Genomic DNA, 17,950 nt, shown 5'->3' with positions numbered 1-17,950 from the left:
ATTCACAAACATCCGTTTGGATCTATTCAACTTCCCAATGGGAACTATTTGGAAGTAATGTTCCTCTGGACACGTGCTTTCACGTCCTTTTGCTCATACCCACCAAAGTTCTTTTATACAGACTTTTCTCTTATTTCTTTCCAAATTATTTCAAGTTTCCAGTACTAAAAAATCATATCAATGGCTACTACGGCTATATTTCCTTCTCTCTTCTACAAGAGCTTCTTCCCTCTTCAAAATCGTCATTTGGAGGTAAATATCTGATGAGTTTTTTAAGTTTCCTTCTCTCTTCTACAAGTTCTTCTTCCCTCTATTGTTCATTCATGTTGCTTTTAAGAATTTAAACACAAGTGTTAGTAGTCGCAATACACACCCATCTATATACTTTATAAAACAAAATCACTAGGAGAGAGACTCTGCTGATGTGTCACTCCCACAAAAATTCTGCTCTAAGAATGACTCTCAATGCCTTCTCTCTTACGTGTCGGCTTCTCATGCATTTGAGCTTCATGGGCTCCACTTGCCTTCTTTTTACCCAATAAGCGTTCAAGTTCTCCACTACTCCCTTCCTTTCCTTCATGATTTTCAAAATTTGCATCTGTTCATTTTAATCCTTGACTGCTGCATTTACTACTCTCCCGTTTCCAAGTCTCCCTTCCTCGAGATTTTCTTCTCCATTCACGCTTCTCCCATTCCAACGACTTCCACCTCAACTGTGTCCAATCAATTTTCTTCCCCTCCACTTCCTTGGCTCCTAGACCTTTCTTTTTCTCAATGTTTTCTCATTTCCCTTGATATACTGTTCTCTCCCCTCATCTCCATATTCAGATTCTTTCTCTTCAGGAGAATGAAGAATTTGAAAGAAAAATTCTTTCCCACCCATCATCATCCTCTTCCCGTCCATCCGTTCTCTGTCTCTCTGTCGCGTTCGCACTCCCCCCACCAGCGCCGCCACGAGTTACGCATCCCGAAGATCTGTTTTCTTGATGCGGTTCCATATCTGGTGAGGGAATCAAGGTCGATGACTCAATTGGAGAGGTACCGGAAATCTTTCCTTACGCGATCTCAATCTTTCTTCCACAAGCTTCTCAAGCCATAAGCATTCCTTTGCCTAGCATCAATCCTCACGTCTTCCTTCTCCGACCTCCTCCCCCGATCTATACTTGGACCTCATCTTCCTTGAAAACCCATCCCTTTGCGCCGGACCCTTCCATCCCCTCTCACAAAGGTACTAACTTTCGGTTTTCCCCTTGCTGAGTTGCAATTGGAGTAAGTTACATGTCTCTCCATCTTTATATGATGATTTTTTAATATATAATGTTAACGTTTTTTTTTTTGTTGTTGCTTAAGGATGCTTGAAGCTTGAATTAGATGAAAAACTGCAAAGGTTCTAGCTTTTGGTTTTCTTATTGATCTGCAGCATATTCTTTGATCATGATGTCTTAACTTCTAAGGCACAGAGGCTGAGGCGGTTGAAAATCTTTAGCAGCTTGAGTTCAACTCAAATCCAAAGCATAACTCTGTCTTGGGGAAGGCAATTATGGATGCTTCTTATGCTAACCCCTCTTTGGTATTTCTCTTATTATCATGTTCATGCAGGTTCTCTATTTTTTTTACTTTAAGGAGATGCAGTATTTGAGATGCTTTAGGTGCCTTTGTTGAATGTTAAATTCTTGACAGGCCTTAGTGATGCCATTTCCCCCATTTTAGTGTTTACTGTTTAGACCCTTAGTGAGAAAGTGTACTTTCATGTTCAGGTTGTGCTATCAACTGCAACTTTGACTTCAAATCTTACTGTACTTTGGAAAAACTTATGCTTTTGTAGAGACTGGCCTCAAATAAAGGACATATTTAAATGTCATCCTCTTGATTCATTTTCTTTTATTGTTTAATGACAGAATTTTTAGTTTTTGATTTCTTATCTCAAGCCACTTGCTAAACTTGACCAGGACATGTGGCTGAAGGATTTTGTGCTTGATTTGTATCCAGATACTAAAGGTTGTTCTCCAGCTCTGGTAAGATCAAGTATAGTAGAAAAATCTAAAATTTTCACTTTAATTCTGACAAAATGTTATTTACATAGGAGATTTTGATAAATTCCATTATCTGGTAAGATCAAGTTTCTGTTTTTTTTTTCTTTCATAGAAAGTTCCTTTTTTATGCCCAATAATGATAATCACTCACAGTGTGATATGAAATGTGTTTTGTTCAGTGATTCCAGGATCTGGTTGTAGCCTCCTTATGTTAATTCTCTTCAATGGTCTAAGTAGTGCATGTTGTGCTTGGATGAGAAGATCGTGCCTAAGACTACTAACTACAAGCTTGATTTTAATGGATTTCTCTCCAAGGTTGTGTTATGTTTGTTGTCTTTCATTTAGTCATATCATAAACTTATTTAGCTTGAACTCTTTTCCAATTTTTGAAATCTGAGATTTTATTTTTGGTTCATTTTGTGTTGTGGCCAAAAGTTCAAGGTTAAATCCTCTAAATTAATTGACTAACAGTCTCTGATATGTAAAATTAGCAGGGAAGGAAAAGACGCAACAAGTGTCCTTAAATGTTCCTACAAGATGCAAAATTTGACTTGGATAGCAACCCTTGATTCTCAGGTTTGTCTTATTTAATTTTGTTTTACCTGTAATTTTGTGATCTTTGTGTTAAAAGAAACTATTATGTCTTTGGACAGGTGTTAGTAGTAGAGGTGCGACACAGGGACGATGAGAGGTTTTGGAAGCTTTGATCTCCACAGGTTCAAACACTAATCTCAGTTCTCAGAAGCAGCGGTATTCCTTTTGTTTCGTTCACATTTCTTTTGTTATTTATTTTGTGGTCATGTTGTGTTTGGTCATTGAAAAGAAGTCAGAACTTTTATTTCTGTTAATTTGGCTTTGCTGAAACTACATCATACCAATAACTATATTAGTTTAATTTTTCTCTTTTAGAATGTTAACCTGACATGCCTTATTACTTGATTGGTTTATATAGTTAGAGGAGATATATAATAAAAAAGGCTAAAGAAAGTATAAGGTTAATTAATTTATGCTCTTATGTTCTTGATACTACGCCTCTTAGACTGCAGTTTATATGTGGTACGTGTTTTTCTTCTAAATAATGCCAATTATGTAAACTGGAGTTTAGTTTCTCTTTGTTTTGCCATTATAGACTGCATTTTTGTTTCTTTTTTTCTGCTGTGTTTTAGTTTAAGATCTCTTTATACTGATTTGGCTGCGATTTTTGTGAGGATTTCCATGATAGTAGTGAGTTTATTCTTATTGGTTTTTTTCTTTTATATTCCTGGTGAATTGGTTATTGATACTTACATCAATCAACAGTTTTTGATGCATTCTAAGTCATGTGCATCAACCCAATAGGCAATAACCATGATTGTGCTGGCTGCTGCGAGAATTATATGCTATAGGGTTCTCCACTTAAATTGCAAATTGTCCTATACCCTAAACTCCATTTTCATAATAACAATTTTTGATGTTGATAATTGGTTGCAGGGCTTCAGGATTGATAAATCATTATTGGAACGTGTTGTTGCTTCATTAATCACTCCATTTTGATTGGGTTGTTGCTCCCTGTTGTTGTCTAGCATCCAGATTTTCTTTGTTTTTTTATACTGATATATATATATATATATATATATATATATTCGGGTTTACTTTATTTAAATTAAATGCTTCCATATTTACTTGGAAGATATTGATAAATACCTTTACCTGTAGTCTTGGTTCTCAATGTTATAATTGATTCTCTTACCTTTCATATTGTAGGTTGCTTTGGGACCAAAAGCAAGTTCTTTTGCTATTTAAATTTTAACATGAGACTGAGAATGACAAAGGTCAATGGATTTATGTGCAGACTGCAGAATAGTTGTGAAGGAAACCTATGAACCCAGGTAATTATATGTTATAATGTTTTGACTTTGATGATTGCAATATTTATAGGAGTTACTTCTGGGTATTCTATGTACTTCTTTGGCAATTACAGTAAGACTCATTTTCCTAACAAAATTACTATACAGATTAGGAGTGCCCTTGAAAATTGATTTGCTCCCAATTAATCTTAAGGTTCCTATAAAGAGATATGTATGTGTAGTATAATATAGAAGATTATAGCCTGTATTTTTCACTCATGAATATTATTCTAAGGATTCTCATCATAATGTGGTGAATTTTAGACCAATGAGACTGTTTTAAAATGAGTTTCTTATTTTGGATGACTATTGTCTCTGTATCTTGCATCATCAAGTTATGTGATTAGAGTTGATTGGATTTTGAAAGTGCTTTTGTATAGTTACCATCAACAACAGCTTGATGAATTTAATTGTGGTGTTATTTTGTTACTTTCATAGTTTAGCAAAGATTTTTCTACAAGTGCTTTTTTTGGGGTTTTTGTTTATAAAAGTGGTTTTGATGGATATCCTATCTACTTGAGAGGGATGTCCTCAATCTTAAGCAAACCTTAACAATTGATTTATGATGAGAAAGACAACAAAATCTTATGGTCCTGTTAGCTTATTTGGTTCATGATATCCTATCTGCAATGCTTACTATTCTTTATGCAACTTTCTTAGGGTCCTGTTAGCTTATTTGGTTCATGATGTCCTATCTGCAATGCTTACTATTCTTAATGAAACTATTTTTAAATCCCTAACCACCATTGGTGAAAAGAATTAAATTGTTTTGTGCTTTTAACTGTTATGTTCTCATCAATCCCTAATTTCATTTCAAGCATCTCATCTTATCTGTTTAACTTCCTTGCAGAATCGCAGTGATAGTCTTTCACTCTATTTGTTCCATTACGAGCATATGTCTAATGTTGATGATTTGTTTGCAGGAAATTTATCGTATTTATTATGAGTATGTACACCGAAGAGAATGGGGCTGCCGCCATCATGTTGCAGAGAACTTAACATGGTAAGTTCTTATACTACATGGTTTAATTTTTTTTCATAACCATTATCAAGGCAGCGCTATCTTCAGCCCAGTTGGATAAGGCATGGATATGAACTAGATGTCTATCATATAAGTGAAGAAGACTTTTTATCTTTCCTCATGTCCCTTTTAAGTTATTTACTTTTTTTTCTACAAGATGGGTATCAAGAACATAACTTGAACAGTCATGACTTATTTGCTTTTTTCTATCAAGGCATTTTGTAGTTTTTCCTATATGTGTTTTTAAAACGGATTCTTTTTGGCTCTTTACCGGTTGGAAACTTAACCAGGATTTCCTGATGGGTCCCTGCGTCCAATACTAGAATGATGATTGTGCTGATTTGGTGTGCAGTTTTCCGTAGTCTACTGGAGCGTTAATGGGGCACTTCCTGCGAGGGACTGGCAAATATGGGATGGAGAATGAGGCATGTATAAGAAGAGAATGTTTGATGTGTTTCAAGTTATAGGTTTTAAGTTATTTTTTATGGTATTAATTAACATATTAACTTTTAATATTTTGTTTAAGTTTTAATCCTTTTAGAAACAACAATTTGATTGTGAGGTTTCCATATTTGGATAGGTAAATAGAATGTATGATAGGAGTGTACAAATCATCTCCACTAACTTGAGTTATGAAGTTCAGTAAACCCTCAACCACTTTTGTGATTTTGTTTTCCATTCACATTGGAAGATTGTGTCTTGACATTGCAAGTTCGCAACTTTGATTCTTTTGGATGCTCTAATCTTCTTCCAAATCCAAACCTATTGATTTCACATCATTTTTCTTTTGAAAACATTCTAAGGATCTTTTGATTTTTGGGCAGCAAATATAATGTTAGAATCTGATTTACTGATTTTCTTTTAAAATTATATGATTTAAAAAAAATCGGAATTGTGGAAATATCTTTAGTACTATATTTAATAGATCCTAGAATGTTAAAAAGCTCTCACACCATACATGAAAATATAATGTTAAAATTAATAATATAAATAATTTATACTATTAATTAACATATATTTTCACAATTTTATAAATAATTTTAGGAGTAGATACTCCCCCGTTTCTTATTATAAATCACTTTTTATGAAAAAAAATTATTTCTAAACATTAGTCCCTTTTTAGTATTTAGAAAGCATTAAAAATATTTTTTCCAATTTTACCCTCATATTTCATATGAAAGAGATAATGAACTTTTAGAATATTAACTTGGAGAGAAAAATTCATAGAAAATTAAATAAGGGTAATCTAGGACAATTAACCATTTCATTTACAAATTTATTACTAATAACTACTTTTCTTAATTTAAGAGACTTAGGTATTTGTGCTTATATATAGAAACAGAGAGAATATATGAAAACCTATAAATATTTGACAATGAAAATGTGTAGTATGAGAATTAGAAAACATAAAAAAAAATTAATAATATTTTATTTATTTACAATATAGTTTTATGGTACTTTTTTTTGTTCTAATTTGTTTTTTTGTTCAGACGAGTCATTAATGTGGTGGATGATTGTGTCATCATCATAATAATGGAAAATATTGGTAAAAAGCTCTTACGGTGATTAACGTTTTATATGAAAAAAAATAATTATTGTGAAACTAATAGAAAAATAAATATTATTATATTAATATAATTTTAATATATTTCTTACTCTTAGAGTAAATATTAATGTGATAACATGTCATAAGAGAATATTTCAAATTTAAAGGTAAAAGCTCCAACAACAAGGAGTATTTTATATGAAAATATTTAAATGTTAAACTTATAGTTTTGTTTCATTTTGTTGGTCCGCAACATAATAGAGTCAAATATTTGTATTTTCATCTTGGTAAGCAATTTTTTTTGTACCTCAATGTGAATAAATAAAGATTTTTACCAATTAAATCCTTTATTATTTGGAACTTAATATTTGTAAAATGGGGTGTATGAGTATAAAACACTATAATTAAGTTTCACAATTTATATTTTTAAAATATCTTATTTCTTATTATAATTGTTTTCAGTATGTCAACTTTTTCATAATCAAAGTATTGATTAATATCTCAAATAAAATAACAAATTTCGCCGTGCAACGCACGGGTAAAAAACTCTAGTTGTTATATATAGTTCAATATGAACTAGAGTGAGAGAAATGATAAATTAATTATATATAAAAGTAAATTATTATTATCTCCGTTGAGAAAAACTTTAACTACCCATATCTTTTATCTTATTTTAAAACATACATGTTGCTTCACTAAGCGAAGCTTTAATTGCACTCCCCTTTCATTTTATTTCAAAATCTACATTCTTGTCTCTTAAGAGAAAAGAATTATACTTTTTCCATTCAAATACTTCTTATCATACAAACATATTTGTTATTAGTTTCTCTTTCTCTTTCTCAGTTTAAATTTTCAATATCAATTATAAGATATTTTAAAGATGAAATAAACTCTTTGACTAACCTTACAAACCAATAACATAACTATTTAAAGAGTTCAAGTTCACAAAAAATTATTAGAGTGATTAGAACTATTTAATCAGAAGACTCATTAATAATCATTTCAACAATTAACTTACATTTCTTTTTAATTTTTTTTCCTAAAAGGAAATAATATATTGATAAAAAACATGGGACCAAAGCTCCCAAACAAGTCACAGTGCAGACAAGTGGAAGAAAATAAAGGCTAAATGAGATACATACTGCAAGTTAAGAAATGATATAATCACGAGCTATTACTCCCACGCACATGACAGAGTCAATCATTCCAATTGGGTGACCATAAATCCTCTTGACTCCTCTTACATCTACTATTCTAGTGGCTCCCTTAAAGTTCATTTCATTGCTTGTCTTTCTGCATGATTATTAGAAATTTATATAGGCTTGCATTTTAGAAGATACCTCCTCCAAATTTTTAAGCTTTTGTGATTTGCTCTATTAGTTCTGTCTTACTATCCTTTGTCTGAAATAGGTCACATATGAAATAGAACGCAAAAGAGATCAAAGCTTTGTCTTCAAAATCTTGGTTCAAACCAGCTTGTTTGGGTCTTGCGGCAAATCATCAACTTCTTAATCAGCTACTGTTATGTGCTTCCTTTACCAAGACACTGATCAACACCTTCGTTGTCATTGATTTATTCACTGATTTCCAGCAACATTTCTGCAAATAACTATGTGTGTTTTTCCCTCTCGGGACCATCTTTGCCAAGTCCAAAATCCGAAAGTTTAGCACTATATTCCTTTTCCATCTTTTACATTCTTTTTCTTAGTTCCAGACCGTTGAGCTCCTCTTGTCTCAAGCCTTGGTGATTGGACTTCAATACCCCCTTGGATGAAGAGAGAAGAGAAAAACTTTGGATGAAACGTGAATTCCTAATATGGCAGAACCAATTGGATGCACGCGTAAAAGAAGTTTACACTGATAGTACATTAACTATTTTAAATACATTAAATGTAAGACCCAAGATTTTAAGCTTAGAATAAGTGGAAGAGATTTCCATTCACGATTAGGTTTGACGTATTGAGAAGGGAAACCTGAACAAAAGTTTATTAAAGGAAATATATTTATGAAGGAGAAAGTTCAGGAAAAGTTTAAAGAATGCATCGTGATCGATAAAAGTTATAGCGCGATCGTTTTACGCTTAAAACTAGGTCAGAAACCCTAGTATATAGCTAGTTTTCACTTTTAGGCACGATGGCAGTTAATTCCAAAAATCTTCAGAGAAATGTTAGAACTTCTCTTTTTCCATATATCACAATCGTTTCGAGGCGAAACTCTAGGATCTACGAACGTCCGATTCCAATCATCGGAAGTTTGCCGAAACCGAATCCCTGGTATTTCAAAACCCTAGAATTTCTCGACAATGAAGACTTTATCTATTCAGAGCTTCAAATGAATATTCTACACGCGTACACCCATTTCTCTTGATGATTTCAATCTTTCTTCCGAAGGAAGTTTTCTATTCTGACATTCGATGCAAAAAGCAACTTATCGGGTAAAATAGTTTTATACCGACTATGCATTAGTTGCCAAAAATACAAGGAGACCTCTTTATAGTTTTGGAATTCTTTTGCCAAAACATATCTATTAATTCACGGAGAATGACGCCGGAAAAATCAGATTCGCGAAACTTTCATTTTCCCGCGAATTTCCAACCTTTATATATAGCAAAGAAAGGTAGAAAAACTCAAATTTTCCTCCACGACGGACTAGTTCACGACGGTTCACCCTTCGGGGGAAACTAGAGTTGAGATGCAGGAACTGGAGCGTATCGCGGTTGCGAGAGGAGGACGGATGGTGTATGTAGACTAGGTCGTTCTGGATTTCGAATTCGGACGACGATCATGCTAGCATGTAGGATTGAGTGTTAGTGTGAGCTCCTCGAGATGGGATTAGTGTAGGAGTAGAGTCCTAGCTCTGAACATCATTTGTTCCTTTGGGAACAGGGTAGTTTCCCACCTATAGCTTTTTGTGTGGTTTCTTTACGGGAATCACAGGGAGTTGGTTGGACATAGGAGGTCTTGTTTTAGGCCATCTGGGCTGACTTATTCTCAGTTTTGAGGGGTGGTGTTGCGGACACTTCACCTTTTTATTTGGTTTGTACATATTGCCTACGGGCGTTGCACTTTTCTTTCCGTCACTGGAGGTTACTCGTGACGAGGTTGCTACTACAGCGGGGGCTGTTTATATATTGTATCTTAGTTCTGATTTTGTTATTGTTGGGTTTTATTTAATTCCGTCTTGTCTTAGTTATTATTATAAAAAAAAAAATATTCACGTTTTTCCGCATTAAGTTTATTTTGGTTACTAAAGTGACGCCACCGAAATCGGGGTGTTACATTGTGGTATCAGAGCACGGTCGAGTCTTTCGGGAGTTGTTGGGGAATAGGTCTTCTGTGCTAGGTTGTGTGACTCTGCAAAGAGTGAAAATTGATTGTCTGCAAGCGATTTTTCGATTAAAAAAATTGATTGAAGTTATTGCTTAATCATATTGTATAGTTATGGAAATGCTATCTTATGATGAGTACTAACTGTTTGTCTAACTTACAGAACATGGTGAACACTAACCAGTTAGCGGAGATGATGGCTACTATGGCCCAAGGGGTGACGGCACAAGCGAACGATAATGCTATGAGGCGTGCTGCTGAGGAGGCACGTGAACAGCATCAGCGCCAGAGGGAAGTAACTCTGGACCAAAACAAAGGCCTCAATGACTTCAGGAGGCAAAACCCACCAAAGTTCTCTGGTGGTACTGACCCAGACAAAGCGGATCTCTGGATTCAGGAAATCGAGAAGATATTCGGCGTACTACAAACTGCTGAGGGTGCCAAAGTGGGCATGGCGACTTATCTGCTACTCGGGGATGCTGAGTACTGGTGGAAGGGCACCAGAGGAATTATGGAAGACAATCACGAGGAGATTAGCTGGAACTCATTCCGGACCGCATTCTTGGAAAAGTATTTTCCAATAAGTGCTCGGGATGAGCGGGAGTCACAATTTCTGACACTCCGTCAGGGAGGTATGTCAGTGCCGGAATTTGCTTCGAAGCTGGAGTCCTTGGCGAAGCATTTCCAATTCTTTCATGATCACGTGAATGAGCGCTACATGTGCAAGCGCTTTGTAAATGGACTGAGGCCTGATATTGAGGACTCAGTGAGGCCGCTGGGAATCATGCGATTCCAGTCGTTGGTTGAGAAAGCCACGGAAGTGGAACTGATGAAGAACCGGAGAATGAACCGGACTGGAACTGGAGGGCCGATGAGGTCGGGCTCTCAAAATTTTCAGGGCAGAGAGAAATTTCAGAGCAGGGGGCCATATCAGCGTCCTGCTGGAAGAGGATTTACTTCAGGATCTTACATACCCATGACGGGTACTGCTAGAGGTCCCGGAGATTAGACTTTGAAGAAGGAGATGACCTGTTTCAGATGTGGGGAGCCGGGGCATTATGCTAATGCTTGTTCCGACAAGAGGCCCAAATGCTTTAATTGTAACAGAATGGGGCACACTGCCGATCAGTGCAGAGCACCCAAGACGGAGCCAACCGTGAACACTGCTCGTGGAAAGCGTCCTGCGGCTAAAGCAAGAGTTTACACCATGGACGGTGAGAGAGCTGAGGGGTTTGTCAGAGGAGAGCGCAAGAACGATGGTAACTTTCTAACCATTCTTTCTCATTCTAGTATAATAGGTTCCATTTTTCTTGTAGAGTGTGCAAACACACCTATCTTACGTATATGGTTTACGCTTTGACCTTATAGTTACTACGCCTATTATGACTTTACTTTACTGTTACTCGTATTTTAGCTATAGAAGTTATACGAGGTTTAGAATAACCCACTAAGCCTAGAAAGTAGTATTGCACCGATGCGATTATAAGGAAGGTAGAAGCTGAAGAATGAATCTCAGGGAGATTCCTCATGGATAGTATACGTATGATGTCGAGGGTGTGTAGTTCCGTAGCGACATCATTGAAGATTTAATATCAAGATATTTGCGACTGCTGGATGATAGGAACTCATTGACTGTTCCAGTGGGCTTTTTCTAAATTCCCACCTTCGATGTATTAGGCCTGATCAACTTAATATTGAGGGGGTGATATTCGGAATCACAGCTGGATATGGACTTTGATAGAAGGATTGGTAAGATTAACTTGAGTTGATCGAAGATTAGTTGAGTTTGGGAGGAAAAAGTTCTCATTAAGTATTTGTCTTCCTTGCGAAGGAGTTGTAGTTTGAAGAGAGGAATATTCTTTTAGGAAATGTTGAAGAGTTATCGAGCATCAGAGATCCAGAACTTGGAAAGGGTTTAGGTCTTAAGTATATTAATTCTTGTCATAAGTATGTAGGACTTGAAGTTTGTCATAATTTGATTTGGAGATTGAGAAGTTTATCGACGAGATGGTAATCAAGTTACAAGAAGGAAAGTGTTAGCATTAAGATGAGTACTTGAAGTCATCACATTTGGACAAGCTACTCAGAGTCTAATAGTGAATGGAACTTGGTCATGGATTTCGGTGATGCATGCTAGAGTTAGCAAGTGAATTTTTGCTCAGTTGAATAAGAATCCTATGATTAAGATTGACTTAGGGGGTTGAAAATCATGTATGAATAAGGGATGTGGTGGTGATAGTAGTTAAACCTCAGAAGGTTGGAGGATCAGATGATAAAACGATTAGTTAAGACCTTTGAGGTACATTTATGAATTGATCTTCTAGAGGATAAGTCTCGATTTATGCGAAGTGTTAGGGAAATCAGTAAGTCTGAATTGGTTTGAGTGAAGGAGGTTTTGAGGACGAAGACGATAATAATGAATTGTTAGATATTAAGATGAAGGTTAGCTTATAAGTTGTTGATAAGTTAATGTTAAAGGGAATGAGTCTTGTGATGCACAAGGTATTAAGACTCAAGTTGAGCACTCACTCCGGAGCATAGAGATGTACCGAGTTTCTAATCAGTATTTTGGACGAACAAAAGCAAAGGAGCAAGTGGTTAAGGTTGTGCGATTGCACGAATGCCAACAAATATTATTTCCAACGGAGACCCGACGCAAGTGGTCAAACCGGACAACAGAGAGTTAGAAGACGATATGTCTTTTGAGACGCCGTCAGTCAACATTGGGGCTAGAAGAGTGAAACAATTGAAGGGAAAGCAGGGTGCTTTAGTGTAAGTTATTTGGAACAAAGACACGGACGGTGCTATATGGGAGTTAGAGGAAAAGATCATGGAAACAATATCCAGAACTTTTACTGACCTTAAGTTTCGAGGACGAAACTTTCTTTTTGGGGGGTAGTAATGTAAGACCCAAGATTTTAAGCTTAGAATAAGTGGAAGAGATTTCCATTCACGATTAGGTTTGACGTATTGAGAAGGGAAACCTGAACAAAAGTTTATTAAAGGAAATATATTTATGAAGGAGAAAGTTCAGGAAAAGTTTAAAGAATGCATCGTGATCGATAAAAGTTATAGCGCGATCGTTTTACGCTTAAAACTAGGTCAGAAACCCTAGTATATAGCTAGTTTTCACTTTTAGGCACGATGGCAGTTAATTCCAAAAATCTTCAGAGAAATGTTAGAACTTCTCTTTTTCCATATATCACAATCGTTTCGAGGCGAAACTCTAGGATCTACGAACGTCCGATTCCAATCATCGGAAGTTTGCCGAAACCGAATCCCTGGTATTTCAAAACCCTAGAATTTCTCGACAATGAAGACTTTATCTATTCAGAGCTTCAAATGAATATTCTACACGCGTACACCCATTTCTCTTGATGATTTCAATCTTTCTTCCGAAGGAAGTTTTCTATTCTGACATTCGATGCAAAAAGCAACTTATCGGGTAAAATAGTTTTATACCGACTATGCATTAGTTGCCAAAAATACAAGGAGACCTCTTTATAGTTTTGGAATTCTTTTGCCAAAACATATCTATTAATTCACGGAGAATGACGCCGGAAAAATCAGATTCGCGAAACTTTCATTTTCCCGCGAATTTCCAACCTTTATATATAGCAAAGAAAGGAAGAAAAACTCAAATTTTCCTCCATTTTTCTCTCCAAGGCCGCGAGCTTCAACAAGGAAGAAGGAAGAAGAGTTTTCTTCATTACTTGCTTGATCGTTGATCCGTTAGTTACTGCTTCAAGGTTTCGAGGTATAGTCGCTAATCCTTACCTCTGATCGCTTTTTCCATAGCTTTTCTGTAGAGTTTTCTGAGTGGATAGTTTATGGGTTTTTGCAAAACTATCCTGAATCTTTCATTTCTGATTCTAAACCTCTTCCTTATGCGCCCAAGATCACTTCTGCCGGGTTAGATTTTCCGTTATGTCGCCGGAATTCCGCCGGAATCAATTTGAACCTAAAATACCCATTTTTGGAGTTTTTGGTGTAAAGCTTCAACCTTTAGGCTGAAAACTATCGCCTTAGCTTAGTGCTAGTAGGATTAGTTGTCATAAACGTCGTTGGTGACGTCCCTGCAAAATTTTATTTTTGGGATTTCAGTTTTGAAATTTCTAAGTTAAAAATCATGACCAAAATACCCCTGCGACAGTTTTTGATCCGATAATTTTTCCGAGTTCAGAATACCCTTAGTTACGGCCAATGATAGCATAGGAACCAAGTTTGATCGAAGAAAAATCGAGTCCCCTAATTACCTAAAGTGGCCGAGCCTATAGGGGGAGAAGGAGGAAAATTTCCTTTTCCGAAAACTTGTCTTTTCGCGCTAGATTATCGTACCTTAGAGTATAGATTACTTCGAGTAACCTTAGTAAGTGTCGATAGCTTAGTTTTCGATAGATTCTAATAGTATTTCTGTGGTTTTGCTCTAAAGGTGATTTTGAGGAATTCCCAGAGGAGCAAGCCTTTGATTGTGAACAAGTGTTAGGAGATCGTCCTGGAGAATCTACAGGTGAGGGCTTCTCACTGAATCTCTAGTTAATGCTTAGGGTCGATGTTTCGACATTGTTTACTGTTTATGCACTGGAATTGTGTGTGATTGGAAAATGTTTTCTGAGGCTTCGGCTGACAATGTAGATGATGCATCTACTGAATGTTTTTGATGAGTGAATGACATGCTAAGTGCTAATTGGGTAATTTAGGATGTGTGGTGCATGCCTTATATGCTAGGTGCTATGTGGTTATTGCTTAAGATATTGACATATGACATGTTGATTGATTATGATGAGTTAATTCTGCTTTTGCACTATAATCTGAGTTTCTGAACGGTGAGAAAAGCGGGCAGGTCATGCCGATTTTATTTTGAGAGTTTTGAGAAAGCTTGAAAGGACGAATGAGATTCGGGCCTTGTTGTGGTGTTGTATGGATCGAGACATTCTCTGGAGTCATTTGGGGATTAGGAGATCCCGAGAACTTATAGGATTCGCGATAAGACTAAAAGGATAATTATTTTGTAAAGAAAACTCATAAGACATTAAACAACCTCTAAATCTTTAAGTAATGGTAATAATCTCGGAAGGAAGCTTTGGATGCAAATCATAGTTTTGGAAAATGAGAAGTGTCGTCGGATCCCAGCATTGAGAAAGTTGAGGGGCTTCGAGTATGTAGATGTTGTGGTGCTGTTGGAGCAGCGTTTGTTGTTGTGCTGTTGGAGCAGCTATTGTGGTTGTGCTGTTGGAGCAGCTATGTTGTTGGGTGTATCTTCGACTTTGCGGCGCGAATCCGTATGTCCAAACCCGACGGGTTGGGCCGATTCGGCAATAATTGTTGACACGCGCGAATCCGTATATTCAATCCGATGGATTGGATCGATTCGGCGGTAGTCACTCAGGCACGCGTGAGTCCGTATGTTCAATCCGATGGATTGGATCGATTCAGCGATTGCCATTTTACCTCGCGTGAATCCGTATGTTCAATCCGAGGGATTGGATCGATTCAGCGACAACTTTTCGACACGCGCGGATCCGTATGTTCAATCCGATGGATTGGATCGATTCGGCGATAGTCATTGGACACGCGCAACGTCCGTATGTTCGACTCCTTTGAGTGAACCGACTTGGCGTTGTCATTTGTTGCGTGTGCGAGTCCGTATGTCCATCCCGATGGGTTGGATCGACTCGACATGCCTAATTGTGGGAGTTGCGTGTGCGAGTCCGTATGTTCAACCCAAGGGGTTGGATCGACTTGACATGCCTAATTGTTGGGCTATCCTGGGGATAAGTCCGGGAAACCGGTAGTTTCCGAGTATGTGATACTCTTTGCTTGTTGAGCAGTTGTGACCATCGGATTGAGATGAGTCGGATGATCCGGAGATCATCATGAGTTACTATGTTGATGTGAAGAAGTGTCTTTTGTCGCAGAATCGACTTTACCTTAGGGTAAGCTTTTAGAGACTTTAATTTACCTAGAACACGTGGCGACGTGTCGAGTGAGAGTCGGAGACGTTGTTTGACTAATCATCCTGCATTCATGCATACTGATTTAGTTGTCGAGTGTGATTGTTATTTGTTAATCCTATTTGGAACATGTTAATTGTTATTATTGCTGTTAAGTTCGTTATGGAATATGCAACCCTAGGATGTTATCCCTAGCTATAAGCCTAAGTGGCTATTCTCTTATCTATATCTATTGGTGCTATTATTTATGTAATTCTTTGGAGTTGACCCTCGCGTCTTCTGTGTGTGCTTTGGCGGACAAACGCCCTTTGTCAGATGTCTTTGGCGGACTAGTTCACGACGGTTCACCCTTCGGGGGAAACTAGAGTTGAGATGCAGGAACTGGAGCGTATCGCGGTTGCGAGAGGAGGACGGATGGTGTATGTAGACTAGGTCGTTCTGGATTTCGAATTCGGACGACGATCATGCTAGCATGTAGGATTGAGTGTTAGTGTGAGCTCCTCGAGATGAGATTAGTGTAGGAGTAGAGTCCTAGCTCTGAACATCATTTGTTCCTTTGGGAACAGGGTAGTTTCCCACCTATAGCTTTTTGTGTGGTTTCTTTACGGGAATCACAGGGAGTTGGTTGGACTTAGGAGGTCTTGTTTTAGGCCATCTGGGCTGACTTATTCTCAGTTTTGAGGGGTGGTGTTGCGGACACTTCACCTTTTTATTTGGTTTGTACATATTGCCTACGGGCGTTGCACTTTTCTTTCCGTCACTGGAGGTTACTCGTGACGAGGTTGCTACTACAGCGGGGGCTGTTTATATATTGTATCTTAGTTCTGATTTTGTTATTGTTGGGTTTTATTTAATTCCGTCTTGTCTTAGTTATTATTATAAAAAAAAAATATTCACGTTTTTTCGCATTAAGTTTATTTTGGTTACTAAAGTGACGCCACCGAAATCGGGGTGTTACATTAAATATCAATTATTTATGTAGCAATGATTTTTTCAATGAAAATTAAAAAATTACCATTATATTTAATTCTAATCGATGAAGATTAAATATTAAAAAAAACTTAAAAGAATCTTTAATATTAAGAATCAAAAAAAAGAAAAAAAAAAGAAAAATATAAATAGAATTTAATAACAAACATATGTCGGTTGCAATGGTAAAAACTTATTGTTTGAACCCTTAGATTGAGTATTCAATCATTTTAAACCGCATTCTTATAGAGACATTTAACCTTCACTACACCTGAGTCAAAATAGCAAGAACAATTTAATACAGTAAAAATACTTTGTGAATGTAAATTTTGTTACAAAAAGAGAGACATTCCTGTGTCGTGGCAAACCACTGCCCTGAAGCAAAAATTTTGGCGAACTCCGGTGCAAAACCTAACAGTCTTTTTGCCTCCAAGGTTAACACAATCACGATATGACCCGTGCACTCGAGACAGATCGAGATGGAACCTTCACAAAATATTGCCCAAAAGAATATAATTGAACAGGAATGTATGAACTTGGACAATAAACTTGAAGAGTACTATAAAAATATATACACCCCATTTTCAAGCTTCTACTGCCGCTTTATATTTCTCGGTGAGAATCAAAGAATTGCCCAAAGTTAGTAGCCATTTACTAGTTACTACTAGGGTCAAAGACCATAAAAGTAAATTAAATTGATTGATTTTCCAGCTATTATATAGCAAAACAATTAATAGTATATATTGTAAGACCAAGTTTTGGTCAGGTGGTACAACTCTATGTTTTGATGATAACAAGTTTATTATTATGTATGAACAATTATGGTACTCTAACGTTTGTCTTTTAAGTTGTGGCAAACAGGCCCTGACTATGATTCAAAGACTCAACATTTATCAGAAGTTGAAGGCACAAGAGTAGCCAACGTTACGCTTCTGCATTCACTACGTTCTTCTGAACGGTAGCAAACGCTTGAGATGCTCTGATGATTAAAGCTTTGATGTGGACTCTGAAAGATTCAAGTTCTGAAATTCTGAAGACCAGATGTTCTGAGGAACGGTCTAGAAGCTGAAGACTTGGAAGCTCTGAAATCCAAGAGTAAGCTGGCTCTCAAGACCAGAAGCACTTCATGCTCTGAAGACCAGATGTTCTGATGAACGGTCCAGAAGCAGAAGTTCTGAAGGTCAGAGGATCCAAGCTTCCTTCTGACTCTGATCA

At 36.7% G+C, this 17,950-nt stretch overlaps 1 long non-coding RNA gene across 1 annotated transcript; it reads left to right on the top strand.

Annotated features, from left to right (window-relative positions):
- Nucleotides 1–1,918: 1,918 nt before the first annotated feature.
- LOC130715893 (uncharacterized) lies at nt 1,919–2,983 on the top strand. The gene is made up of 4 exons (XR_009011806.1): nt 1,919–2,015; nt 2,213–2,348; nt 2,528–2,609; nt 2,687–2,983. It is a non-coding gene; the product is annotated as an uncharacterized LOC130715893 (long non-coding RNA).
- The last annotated feature ends 14,967 nt before the right edge of the window (nt 2,984–17,950 follow it).

This window comes from Lotus japonicus, chromosome 4 (genome assembly GCF_012489685.1).
Source record: "Lotus japonicus ecotype B-129 chromosome 4, LjGifu_v1.2".
In the NCBI taxonomy this organism is placed as follows: Eukaryota; Viridiplantae; Streptophyta; class Magnoliopsida; order Fabales; family Fabaceae; genus Lotus; species Lotus japonicus.
This window is presented reverse-complemented; position numbering and strand designations above follow the sequence as displayed.